Here is a 12126-nt window from a genome sequence, read left to right as displayed (position 1 = left end):
TCTTTGGATTTTACTCTGAATGAGATGGAAAATGTCTGAAGGTTTTGAGCAAGGGTGAAGATGTAAACTGATTTTCTGGGCTGGTATTTGAGAGTAGACCGAAGGGAGGAAAGGGTGGAACCAGGAAGACCAATTATAAGGTTTCTGCAAGATGAGCATGGCTTGGACCAGGATAGCAGCATCAGAGGTGATAAGAAGTAGTTACATTCTGCATGTTTTGAGGATACAGCTGCCAGGATTTCCTGACCATTGGGATGCAGGGTAGAGTAAAAGAGAGTAGTCGAAAAAAAATGATTTCAAGGTTTTTGGTTTGAGCAACCGGAAGAACTTAATAGCTATTTACTGAGATGGGAATGAATGTCAGAGGAACAACTGAGATGTTCATTATATACCCACAGGAAACTGTGGAGTGGCATGTTGTGAACTGGATGCTTAAGTGTGCTATTTTTTAAACTGCTTTTAGGTGCTTTTAAATGTTCTTTAACATTTATTTTTGCTCCTTTTTGGAAGAATATAATTAAGAACTGCACTTGCAATCTTAAAAATACTGAGGTAAACATTTATTATTTGGGTTCATTCATTTCTGGACAAATCGGCTATAAAAGTGCCACTATTACCCTTTCTAAGGTAACAATATAACACTAGGTCACAATTACTTATCGTATCAGATTTCTATCAAATAGTTTTCTTTATGGATGTCAAAACAGTCTATGAAAACAGAATAAGTAACAATGTTGGAGAGATTCAAGGATATACTCTACAAATTACTATATGAATAGTCTTTCTTTCTTCTTTTTTTTTTCTTTCTTTCCCTGATAGCTGTAGTGTAAACAAAGAGAAGCCAGAACTTGGAATCAGTAATGCCTGGTTTTGATTTCTAGTTGCATAACCTTGGAATCAAATCATAAAATCTCTATGAGCTTCTGTTTGATCATCTGCAAAACTGACAAGGATGATGCCTACCTCATAGGGTAGTAATGGTAATAATAATAGCTAACACTTACTGAGCCTTAACTATATGCTAGGTGCTTTTCTAAGGACTTTTACATATATAATGACATTATAATGTATTATGTAATCCTCATGACTCTAGGATCACTGTCATGATGAAGTGAGGCACAATGAGGTTAAGTAATTGTTCTAAAGCAAATAGTAAATGATAGAAACAAAATTCAAGGTTTGTCAGTTTGCATAATAGTGCTTTACGATTAATAAAACATGTTCATATCTTGTTTTTAAAGGTAGGTATAACACAGTATTGGGCTTTGCCAGTGGCTCAGCAATGAAGAATCCACCTGCAATGCAGGAGAGGCAGGAGACGCTGGTTCGATCTTGGGTCAGGAAGATTCCCCTGGAGAAGGGAATGGCAACCCACTCCAGTGTTCTGCCTGGAAAATTCCATGGACAGAGGAGCATGGCTGCCAGGCTACAGTCCATGGGGCCACAAAGTCAGACACGACTAAGCACACACACAACACAGTATGAGACTGAACAATGTGAAACTGCTTTTTAGAGATCCAAAACATCAGCAATTTCATAAGGTTCAACCAAAATTATTATGCTATAGCCACTTTAAAAAATGAAATGTGAAAATATTTTTAACTGTAAAGCACTAGGGAAGGTATCATTTTTAAGCAGCAATAAATAGATCCTCACTAAGAATTAACACAGTTAAAAACAACAACAACAACAACAAAAAAGAATTAACACAGTTGTGAAAATGAAAGTGGTATGAAAGGGAACAGACAGTAAATATGACCCTAGTGGTTGAGTCACTAAATTGTGTCCAACTCTTGCAACTGGATGCCTGTACTTACATTCAAGTTGCAATCCATGATTATAGTCAGTCAGAAGTCTGTTATATATCCAGCCCAGGTTTCCCCTGCAGCCTTGGTGTGTTTGAGGATTAACTGTCTGAAAGATATGGGGACAATCTCAAGCTGACATAATTTTCCCCTTGGAATATTTATCTTTTTATTCAACCCATTAGAAAGTAAACTCATGGGGGCAAAGATTTTTCTGTTTTATTCATTCAGTGTTATCTCCAGCACCTAGAACTATTCAAGGCTCCCAATAATTACTCAAATTTGTTTACTGAATGAATCAGAAATCAGAACCTCCTAAATTGGACAATAACATATGAAATACATTTTAAGACAAAGATAAAGAATACTCAAGAGATTTTGTATAAATAAATAACAATAAAGAAACCTTTCTAAATAGCAAAATAATGGTCCCTACCATAAACACTTCAGTGTCAGACATCTAAATCTATATAGTACCTATTCAAAAATAAAAATCTCCGTATTTACATAATCCATTAAAACAAATTATATATTGAATTCCTTCCAAAATTAAAACTATAATAGCATATAATCAAAGTTTTAAAATCTTAGAATCCTAGATAAGGAAAGAAAGTTAGAGAAAAGTAAAAAAGCACATATGTTTCAAGAATAAAATTTGCAAAGTGGTTGAATATAAAATTAAAATGACTTCACTTCAAACTGGGAATAACATTTCCATTTTAGAATTTGTTTAACCTGTACAAGATATGCCTAAAGTTAAAAGACGAGGGAGAAATGCTATCCTAAGTTTCTAAAGAAATACAAGCTACTTAAAAAACATTTACACTATATTTCCTGCTCAAAAAAAAAAAAATCACCAAATTTTTCCATGACTACAGAAATGTTGCATCTGTTTAGAAGAAGTTATTTGAAAAATCACAGAACACTGTACAAAAAAAGTAATAACCATCCTATAAGAATAAAAAAATAAATATTTTTCTCACTACCAATTTCGCAACATGATCTTTGATAAAATTCTAAGAAACGAAAGGGGGAAAGGGACCATCACATGTAATTTACCAGATACATTTATTAGCAGCCGCTTAGTCCTGGCCACAATAAACACCCTGCAGCTGCCTGTCAAACCACCAAAAGCTGCTTGTCACCCACCTTCCTAGGCGCTTAGAACTAAGCTCACTTGGGTCAAAACAATTCAACTAACTGCTTTTCTCATCCGTAGTAATATACTGGAATAAAAGTATAATTCTGTCTGCCAATATTTTGTTCTTAAGAAGTCTTGTAACTATTAAAGGGGACACTAAATTAGAGCTATTGCCTAAAACAAAGGGTTATCTGTATCTATAGCTTCACTGGGATAATACTTCTGAGGTCATGATGTATAATCTAACCAGAGGAAAGAGAAGCAACTGGAAAAAAATAAATATCACAACCCCCAAAAAGAGTTAATAAAGAGTTAACTGCTGAAAAAAATGAGTATACCAGTAATAAGATGTAAATAAAAGTAGGTTCATACTTTAGAACAGATTCCATGTGTTGTGCAACAAGGAATATTCCTCTGACTTAGTTTAGTTACAGATCACTGGTCAGAGAAATATTACAGAAGTATTAAAGGATGAAGTAGACTGATAGGCACTGACACAGAAAAATGTCCACAATATACTGCTGTAAACTGGAAAAACAAATAAACAAACAAAACAAACGGACAACAAAAAACCAGGGTAAAAAATCTGCAAAATGAATGTGGTCTCATTTGAAAAACAAAAGAATCTAGAAAGGTACATTGAAGCTGTCAAGAATGCTTTTCCGCTGTGCACAATGGAATCATGAAGACTTTTTACAGATTTTTTTCTCCTTTTATGTAGTTACTTTTACAATGGGGGGATGGTGAGTGGGGAGTTAATCCCAGATCTGGGACAGAAAAGACAAACAGCATGATAAGCCCCTCTCCCCCTTCAGTGAATGAAAAATCTGAAGGTGACCTCTAAGCTCATGGAATCAGACAGACTCATATATAGACCATCAAAACTGCCCAATGTCCTCTGAGAACTTTCTTTAAACAGAATCCAATGTAGAACTTCAAAATGTAAGACAAAAGTAGAACACTTCCTATTGAGAAGGAGCTGGGGAATGCTGACAGCATAGGTATTCATCCCCCTCACCTCCTGCAGTACCCTCCGAGGCTCCTTAGGACGCCACAGAGCGCTCCCTGATTATTCAAATCTCCCATCATGCAGTTGGAAACTAAGACCCAAAAATCAGCCTCCTGTTAAGACCTCTGCCTTAGAGATTGGCCCCAGGGTCATGTTATATACTAGGCACGATAGCCACAGTCCTTGGGACTTGCAAGCTTTTCAAACGCACACAGAAAAGTGTAGAGAAAGCTGAAAACACAGGAGAATTGGCTTCAAAATACCAAAAGAATGAATAATCAAAATTAATAAATGTCAAAGAAAAATAGCTATAAAGCTTCTTAATGTTCAACATGATTCAGGCACACTACAGTTTCCTAGGGGCTCTGCAAATGTGTATGTCTTTCTGTTGTTTGAGGTTCATGTTTAGCTATACATATTCATCAAAGAAACACAAGATGGCATCTGAAACTGAGAAAGACAAGTGGGGGAAAAAAGGCAACAATTGTTTTGGAAACTGAAAAGAAACAGAAAAATATGTTAATCAAATAAGTGGATAACTAGAGATGCAAGAAATAGGAAAGTCTGCACTTGAAGGGTAAAATCAAATTCCAAAAAACTCAAACAGCCTAAATGAATGAGTAAAACCTCACAGGATAAATTTTAATAAGCATAAACATAATATTCTGAACTTTGGCTTAAAAAACCCCATTGCAGAAGAACACAGGATGATGAATACTTGTGTCCTCATCACAGAAAAAACAAAACAAAAAAACTCAAGGGAGTGCTGATTCACACTAAATTTAGTGTGGAAATAAGAATCATGACAAGCATCATATGCAGACTATGGATAATGAAAGGTGCTTTCTGCATCAGCTTGATCACACTTGTATTTAGTGCTGGGCACTTTTTTTTTTAGGAAAACATTTTTATTCTTATACTTTGATTAGAAGAAAATGAACAGTAATTTTAAGGTAGGTGTGAAAGGATATTCTACCTGCACGTCACCCTCCCTTCCCTTACCACTCAATATTCACAACTGTCTCTAAAGTCAGGAATCATATTTTGGGGGGGGGGGATTATGTTTTTAAATTGTCATTTTGGGAGCATTTTTATCACCTCAAGACCAAATTTCAGAACTGGACATTTCCCGTTGTCATTGTACTGTGAGCACTTTACTTTTTAAAGATGTTAAAAATTAAACATCTTGGGATGTTTACATTGGAACTGTGAAAAAGTCAATTATTATAAGGAATAGTTGAAAAAAATGGAGAGGTCTAAATCTAGAAAAGAAAGGGCTTTACCGAAAATGACCTCTCATTTAATATTAAAGAATTATTAAGAGGAATTATAAATATTACGTGACCTCAATAAGAACAAATTGGCAAGAAGTTAAGGTAGGTAAGGCAGAATTCCTGCAAACAGATCATTCTTCTAATAGGGGTGTGAAGACAGAGCTGGTTGTTGCTAGGAAGCAATGAGTTCTCCCATCAACAGGCATCCTCCTGCAAAGCAAAGACAACCACTGGGGGGCACTGGAGAGGTGGCTTGCACCTATCCTAACAAACTAGCATGCAGAAAGTAAGGAGCAAACCAAAACAACTCCAAGATTCTGCACCAGGAGATTTTCAACCATGAGGTCCAAAATATGTATTAGGAAGACTGTCTCAGGTGAACTGGATACATACCCAGATAAGATCTGATATAGTCCTATTGATACACAATTCTGCTGCAGTTTGGGGCATGTACAAATGTACACACAAACAGAATTATATCGATATAGATCTTAAACTAGAGAGGTCTGGTCCTCTTTAAGAACTCTAACAGTGGGGCTTCCCTGGTGGTTCAGCAGGTAAAGAATCTGCCTGCAACGCAAGAGACTAGGGTCTGGTCCCTAGGTACGAAGATCCTCTGTAGGAGGGCATGGCAACCCATTCCAGTATTTTTGCCTAGAAAATCCCATGGACAGAAGAGGAACCTGGCAGGCTACAGTCCATAGGGTCACAAAGAGTCGGACATGACTGAAGTGACTTAGCACACACGCATGTCTTTCTTGGCTTTGACTCATTCCTTTTTAGTGCTAAATAATATCCAACTGCGTGGAGGTACCGTTATCAATTCTTTCTTTCATGGGTTGTGCCTTTGGTGTATCTAAAAGTCATCACCATACTCAAGGTCATCTAAATTTCTCTGATGTTATCTTCCAGGAGTTTCATAGTTTTGTGTTTCACACTTAGGTCTATGATGCATTTTGAGTTAATTTGTATAAAGAGTATGAAGTCTGTGTCTACATTCATTTTTTGGCTGGTAGATATCCAGGTGTTCCAGCACCATTTGTTGAAGAGACAACCTTTGCTCCATTTTATTGCCTTTGCTCCTTTGTCAAAGATCAGTTGACTATATTTATAGGCATCTATTTTGGGGCCCTCTGTTCTGTTTCACCAATACTGCATTGCCTTGATTACTATAGTTTACAGTGGGTCTTCAGAGAAGGCAATGGCACCCCACTCCAGTACTCTTGCCTGGAAAATCCCATGGACAGAGGAGCCTGGTGGGCTGCAGTCCATGGGGTCGCTAGGAGTCGGACACAACTGAGTGACTTCACTTTCACTTTTCACTTTCATGCATTGGAGGAAATGGCAACCCACTCCAGTGTTCTTGCCTGGAGAATCCCAGGGACGGGGGAGCCTGGTGGGCTGCCGTCTATGGGGCTGCACGGAGTCGGACACGACTGAAGTGACTTAGCAGCAGCAGCAACATAGTGGGTCTTGAAGTCAGGCAGTGTTGGTCCTCTAACTTGGTTCTTATTTAACAATGTATTAGCTGTTCTGGGTCTTTTGCCTCTCCATATAAACTTTAGAATCAGTTTGTTGATATCCATAAAATAACTTGCTGGGATCTTAATTGGGACTGCACTGAATCTACAGATTAAGGGGGTAAGAACTGACATCTTAACACTATTGAGTCTTCCTATCCATTAATATCTATTTTAGCTCTTCTTTCATTAGAGCTTTGTAGTTTTCCTCATATAGATCTTGAACATATATTAGATGCATACCTAAATATTTCATTTTTTTCATTTTAATCAATAAGTTAAAACCAGAAAAGTACTTAATATTTAAAGAGGTATCATTTATCTTCTAAGTTTACTACAAAAATTTCAGAGTTTTAAATTTTGAAAAGATGTTAATACTATCTAACTCTTCCCAGATGCAACTTATACAGTGTTTCCACACTAAGAAATACACCATCAATAATTGATATAGATAGCAAATTTACTAGGTGTATGTGGAATACCTGGTCTATGTGGAATATCTAATATGGAAAGCTCATTTTCTTTTTCAACTAAAAAAGGATTACAGCCCTTATGTGGCTATTTTGCAGTTTTATGTAATCCATAAAACTGTATCCCATTCATATTAAAATGTACCCAGAAAATGCATAAATGTAAGTGGGAAGCAGGGTAATCAAAGGGAACCGTGGTATCTCTGGATAACAGGGATACAAAATTTTCATCTGTATATTTTATTTTCAAAATTCTCTTCAAAGATTATATACTACTTTTATATGTCACTGGATCAAATATTATACAGCATGTAAAATGAGTAAACTATAACTACATGCATCAATCTCATGTAAGGTTAAAAACATACAAAACAATATTATCTTTCCTATGGATAAAACACATAAAGGTAAAGTTGTTGTTTTTTAATGAAGGGAAATGATAAACATCAAATTCAGAATAATAGTCACAGATGGAAAGGGAAAGAATGGCCAGGAGGCTTCAATATTATCGGAGATATTTTATTTTTTAAGCTGGATAGAAGATATATGGTATCCATTATATTGTTCTACATCCTTATTTATGCCTTTAGTATTTTAAAAAATTTAAAGGTGGTAGCTACAGAAGTCATATCAAAGTAGTAAGCAGTACTTAACCTTCATTGCAAACTACTGAACTGGGATATGGTACTACAGGAATAACAGTTACAAATGTATCTTTTATAAGTGAGAAAATTCTCTGGAAAATTTAAAGTAGGAGTCCTAAAAGTAGGTTTTCATGTGTATATTTACAAGCAAATAACAATCTGAAACCTGTATTCCATAAAAGATCTATAGCAACCATTCCCATTGGTGCCTTGCATACAGAGCTCAAAATTAAATCTGTTCAGGAAATATAATACATAAATTATCTTTAATTTGTAATACATGGATTATTTTTAATTTGACTTTATTTTACATTTCCACTTACAACTCTGAAAACAGACTTTTTACTTTGGTTAGTTTTAAAACAGAATTTGGTCTTTTAAGGACGTCATAAAAATAAAGTTAATCTTATTTTTATGACAGCCTTAAAAGGTGACTGGTAGTTTCCAGTTTGGTGATTTTAAATGGTTTCTAACCAGGACATGGCACCTACGACAAGAAGCACACATAAATGACTCTCAAATAGTAACTCACCCCTGTACTAGCTGAATCCTCTCTTACTGTTAAATAGGCATGATGATGACCAAAGTTTAGCTAGTGCCTACCTTATCCAACTTTTTGGTAGTATTCACTCTAAACAGAAGCAATGACTTTCCAAAGATGAAAGGACAAAAACTTACAATATGTTTAAAGGAGACTCAGGAACTTTTAACATGAAACAAAAAAGTATGTGGTTTTGATGGTTAGAAATGCCCTACCTCTTATAATCTTTATTTGAACTAGGAGTGAGAAGTTTTTTAAAAGTAGGGATTGGGGGTGGGAGCAGAGAAAGACCTGGGATGGTTTAGAACTAACACTGTTCCTTCCCATTTCAAATCCCAATTTACTGCCCATTCCTATCTAGAAAACCTGTAACAAACTAATCACTTCAAAACAAGAGAAGTACTATTTAACAAATTTTGAGATTATCAAAACTTAGCTAGATGAACTGAAGCTTCTACACTTAAAAGAGGGTATAAAAGAGGCTATATCACACCGTCTTATCACCCAATTTCTTGCCCCAAAATACACAGTAGGGTATTCATTGGACATATTTCCTTAAAGAGGAAAATGACTACCGGGGTCTGCAGTTAATTTAGACCAAGGATTTTTAGTCACTATTCTTCATAAAAAGTGATTTGTTTTTAACATTCAACTTCAATAACTCTTTTTGACGACTTTACTAGATCAAGCACAAACTGTGACCTATTGAAATTTAAATGAGATGCTTGCTTGTCAGATCAGATCCATCTTGAGGATCCTTTCTTAGACCACGACAAATTTAACGACTCAAAAAGTAGACGACTTTAATAGAAACCTAACAAGGCTCAAAGTGTCGGCTTTGTAGGAACTTGTACATGTATATCCTTTTCCTGTGCATTCCTGAAATCAGTTAATTCTAATTTCAACATCACCTTATATTCAGGTATTTCATCATTTGCATTTACCAGGTATATTATCATCCACATTCCATTTGTTCACCCTGTTCTCACCAATGTCTATGGGAAAGCTGCCTGATCAAGCCTGCTTGGATGGATGGAGGGCAGCTACATAAATTTACTCAAGTTTTGTCCTGTTTAAATGTCATCAAATCACATTCATTAAACAAATATCTTTTGAGCACCTTTTCTGTGTAAAATCCTGGACCAGAAACTGAAGGGGGACGTGTGGGATGATTGGTTCAACCTTGAAATAGCTTACAGCAGCAGTTCTCAAAGTGAACCTTAGAAACCTGGGGATCCCTGGGTCAAACTATTTTCATAATAACTAAGACATTCTTTGTCTTTTCTCACTGTGCTTATATTTGCACTTAGAATGCAAAAGCAATGGTAGGGTAAAACTACTGGCAATCTCAGCACAATTTAAGGCAGTGGCACTGAACGGTACTGGTTGTCATTATATTCTTCACCCGCATGTACTCATGATAAAAGAATCAACTTCACTATTTAAGAATGTCTTCATGAAGGAGTAAAAATTATTTTATTAAATCTTCACCCTTGAATTCATGTCTTTTTACTATTCTGTATAGCCAAAATTATACATGAAATCAAAAGGGCTTCCCTGATAGCTCAATTGGTAAAGAATCCGCCTGCAATACAGGAGACTCCGGTTCAATCTCTGGGTTGGGAAGATCCCCTGGAGAAGGGAAAGGCTACTCACTCCAGTATTCTGGCCTGGAGAATTCCACGGACTGTACAGTCCATGGGGTCACAAAGAGTCAGATACAACTAAGCGACTTTCACTTTCATACATGAAATTAAGATGCTTGCTCCTTGGAAGAGAAGCTACGACAAACCTAGACAGAATATTAAAAAGCAGAGACATTACTTTACCAACAAAGGTCCATCTAGTCAAAGCTATGCTTTTTTCAATAGTCATGTATGGATGTGAGAGTTGGACTATAAATAAAGCTGAGCACTTAAGAACTGATGTTTTTGAACTACGGTGTTGGAGACTTTTGAGAGTCCCTTGGACTGCAAGGAGATTCAACCAGTCCATCCTAAAGGAAATCAGTCTTGAATATTCATTGGAAGATGCTGAAGCTGAAGCTCCAATACTCTGGCCACCTGATATGAAGAACTGACTCACTGGAAAAGACCCTGATGCTGGGAAAGACTGAGGGCAGGAAGAGAATGGGATGACACAGGATGAGATGGTTGGATGGCATCACCAACTTGATGGATATGAGTTTGAGCAAGCTCCAGGAGTTGGTGATGGACAGGGAAGCCAAGCGTGCTGCAGTCCATGGGGTCGGACATGACTGAGCAACTGAATGGAACTGATAATCAAAAAGTATACAGAGTACTTCTGTATTCAGAAGTATGATGGTTATTTCAAAAAATTTTAGGCTTTTTTCCCCAAGGAATACCATTTTTACTTGAAAGAGTGGCTAACAAACTATGTGGCTATTCAGACCTGGGTAACTGACAGACATTTTTCCAAAAATGAACAAAGTGAGCCCATCACTTCAAGCAACTGAGAGCATTTGTTGTCAATGATAAAATTGGGTATTTCAAGTGAAAATTAGAACTTTGGAAAACTTGTATCCACCACAGTGAACTTGATGATTTTCCATTACTTAAAAGCCTTTTCTGATGACATCAGTGGTAGGGTTCATGAATGTGACTTTTATGCCAACATTTGGAAGATCTGCGTAAAAACCATGCATGGGTTAAAAGATCCAAAGTGCACGACAACCAATATATTTTAATGTAACAAAGCATAGATAGATGTGCTTTCAGATTCTGCATTGCAATTAACCTTGAAGAAATTAACATTGCTGAATTTTAGTATAATATCAAAGAGTATCATCTACAATAATCTGAAAATGCTCTTAAAATACTTTCCCCTTTTCCAACTACATATTTAGTATGAGGCTAGATCTTCTTATACTTTAACAGAAGTTGTAACATACTGCAGCAGACTGAGTGTGAAAGCAGATAGGAGTATCCACCAGAGGTCTTCTATCCAGCCAGACAGTAAAGAGATTTGCAAAAACTGTAAAATATTCTTCTCACTAAATTGCTGTTTTGGAAAATATGTTTTTTTTAATTACAATGTTTCACTTATTTTAACATGTATTGGGTATGTTATTATTTTTAAATTAATAAACGTTTTAATTTCTAATATAGTAAGTATCATAAGTTACAACCCATATAAACAAAAGCTCTTGAGTTCTCAATGACTAAGAACCACTGGCTTACACTGTAACAAAAAAGGGAGGGAAAAAACCCCAAGTACAATAAACCAAGGTAGAATGTCCAATAGATGAATGGATAAAGGTGTGGTGTTATTTAATGGAGTATTGCTCAGCCATAAAAAAGAATGAAATAATGCCATCTGCAGCAATATGGATGGACCTATAGATTATTGTACCAAGTGAAGTAAGTTAGACAAATATTATATGATATTGATTGTATGTGGAATCTGAAAAATGACACAACTGAACTATTCACAAAACAGACTCATAGGCTTAGAAAACAAAATTATGGTTACCAAACGGGAAAGGTGGGGGAAAGGATCAATTAGAAGGTTGGGATTAACATACACACACTGAATATAAAATAGTACTCAATACTCTGTAATAACCTATATGGGAAAAGAATCTTAAAAAGAAGAGATATATGTATAAATAAACCATTTTGCTATACATGAGATGAATACAGCATTGTAAATCAACTATATTCCAACATAAAAAAAAAAAAAAAGGCTCACAGTGACTTACA

The 12126-nt window shown here is 35.9% G+C and overlaps 1 protein-coding gene across 9 annotated transcripts in view; it reads right to left on the bottom strand.

Annotated features, from left to right (window-relative positions):
- Window positions 1-12126, bottom strand: part of NRF1 (nuclear respiratory factor 1) — a 135895-nt gene that overhangs the window by 103683 nt on the left and 20086 nt on the right. For 2 of the 9 annotated variants that reach the window (XM_055590897.1, XM_055590896.1), the window contains exon 2: window positions 1818-1914. The exons of the other annotated variants lie outside the window; for them this stretch is intronic. The gene's annotated coding sequence lies outside the window, so the exon portion shown is untranslated. The remainder of the gene's footprint in view (window positions 1-1817; window positions 1915-12126) is intronic. 9 annotated transcript variants of the gene reach the window in all.

Source organism: Bubalus kerabau, chromosome 8 (assembly GCF_029407905.1).
Source record: "Bubalus kerabau isolate K-KA32 ecotype Philippines breed swamp buffalo chromosome 8, PCC_UOA_SB_1v2, whole genome shotgun sequence".
Classification (NCBI taxonomy): domain Eukaryota; kingdom Metazoa; phylum Chordata; class Mammalia; order Artiodactyla; family Bovidae; genus Bubalus; species Bubalus kerabau.
This window is presented reverse-complemented; position numbering and strand designations above follow the sequence as displayed.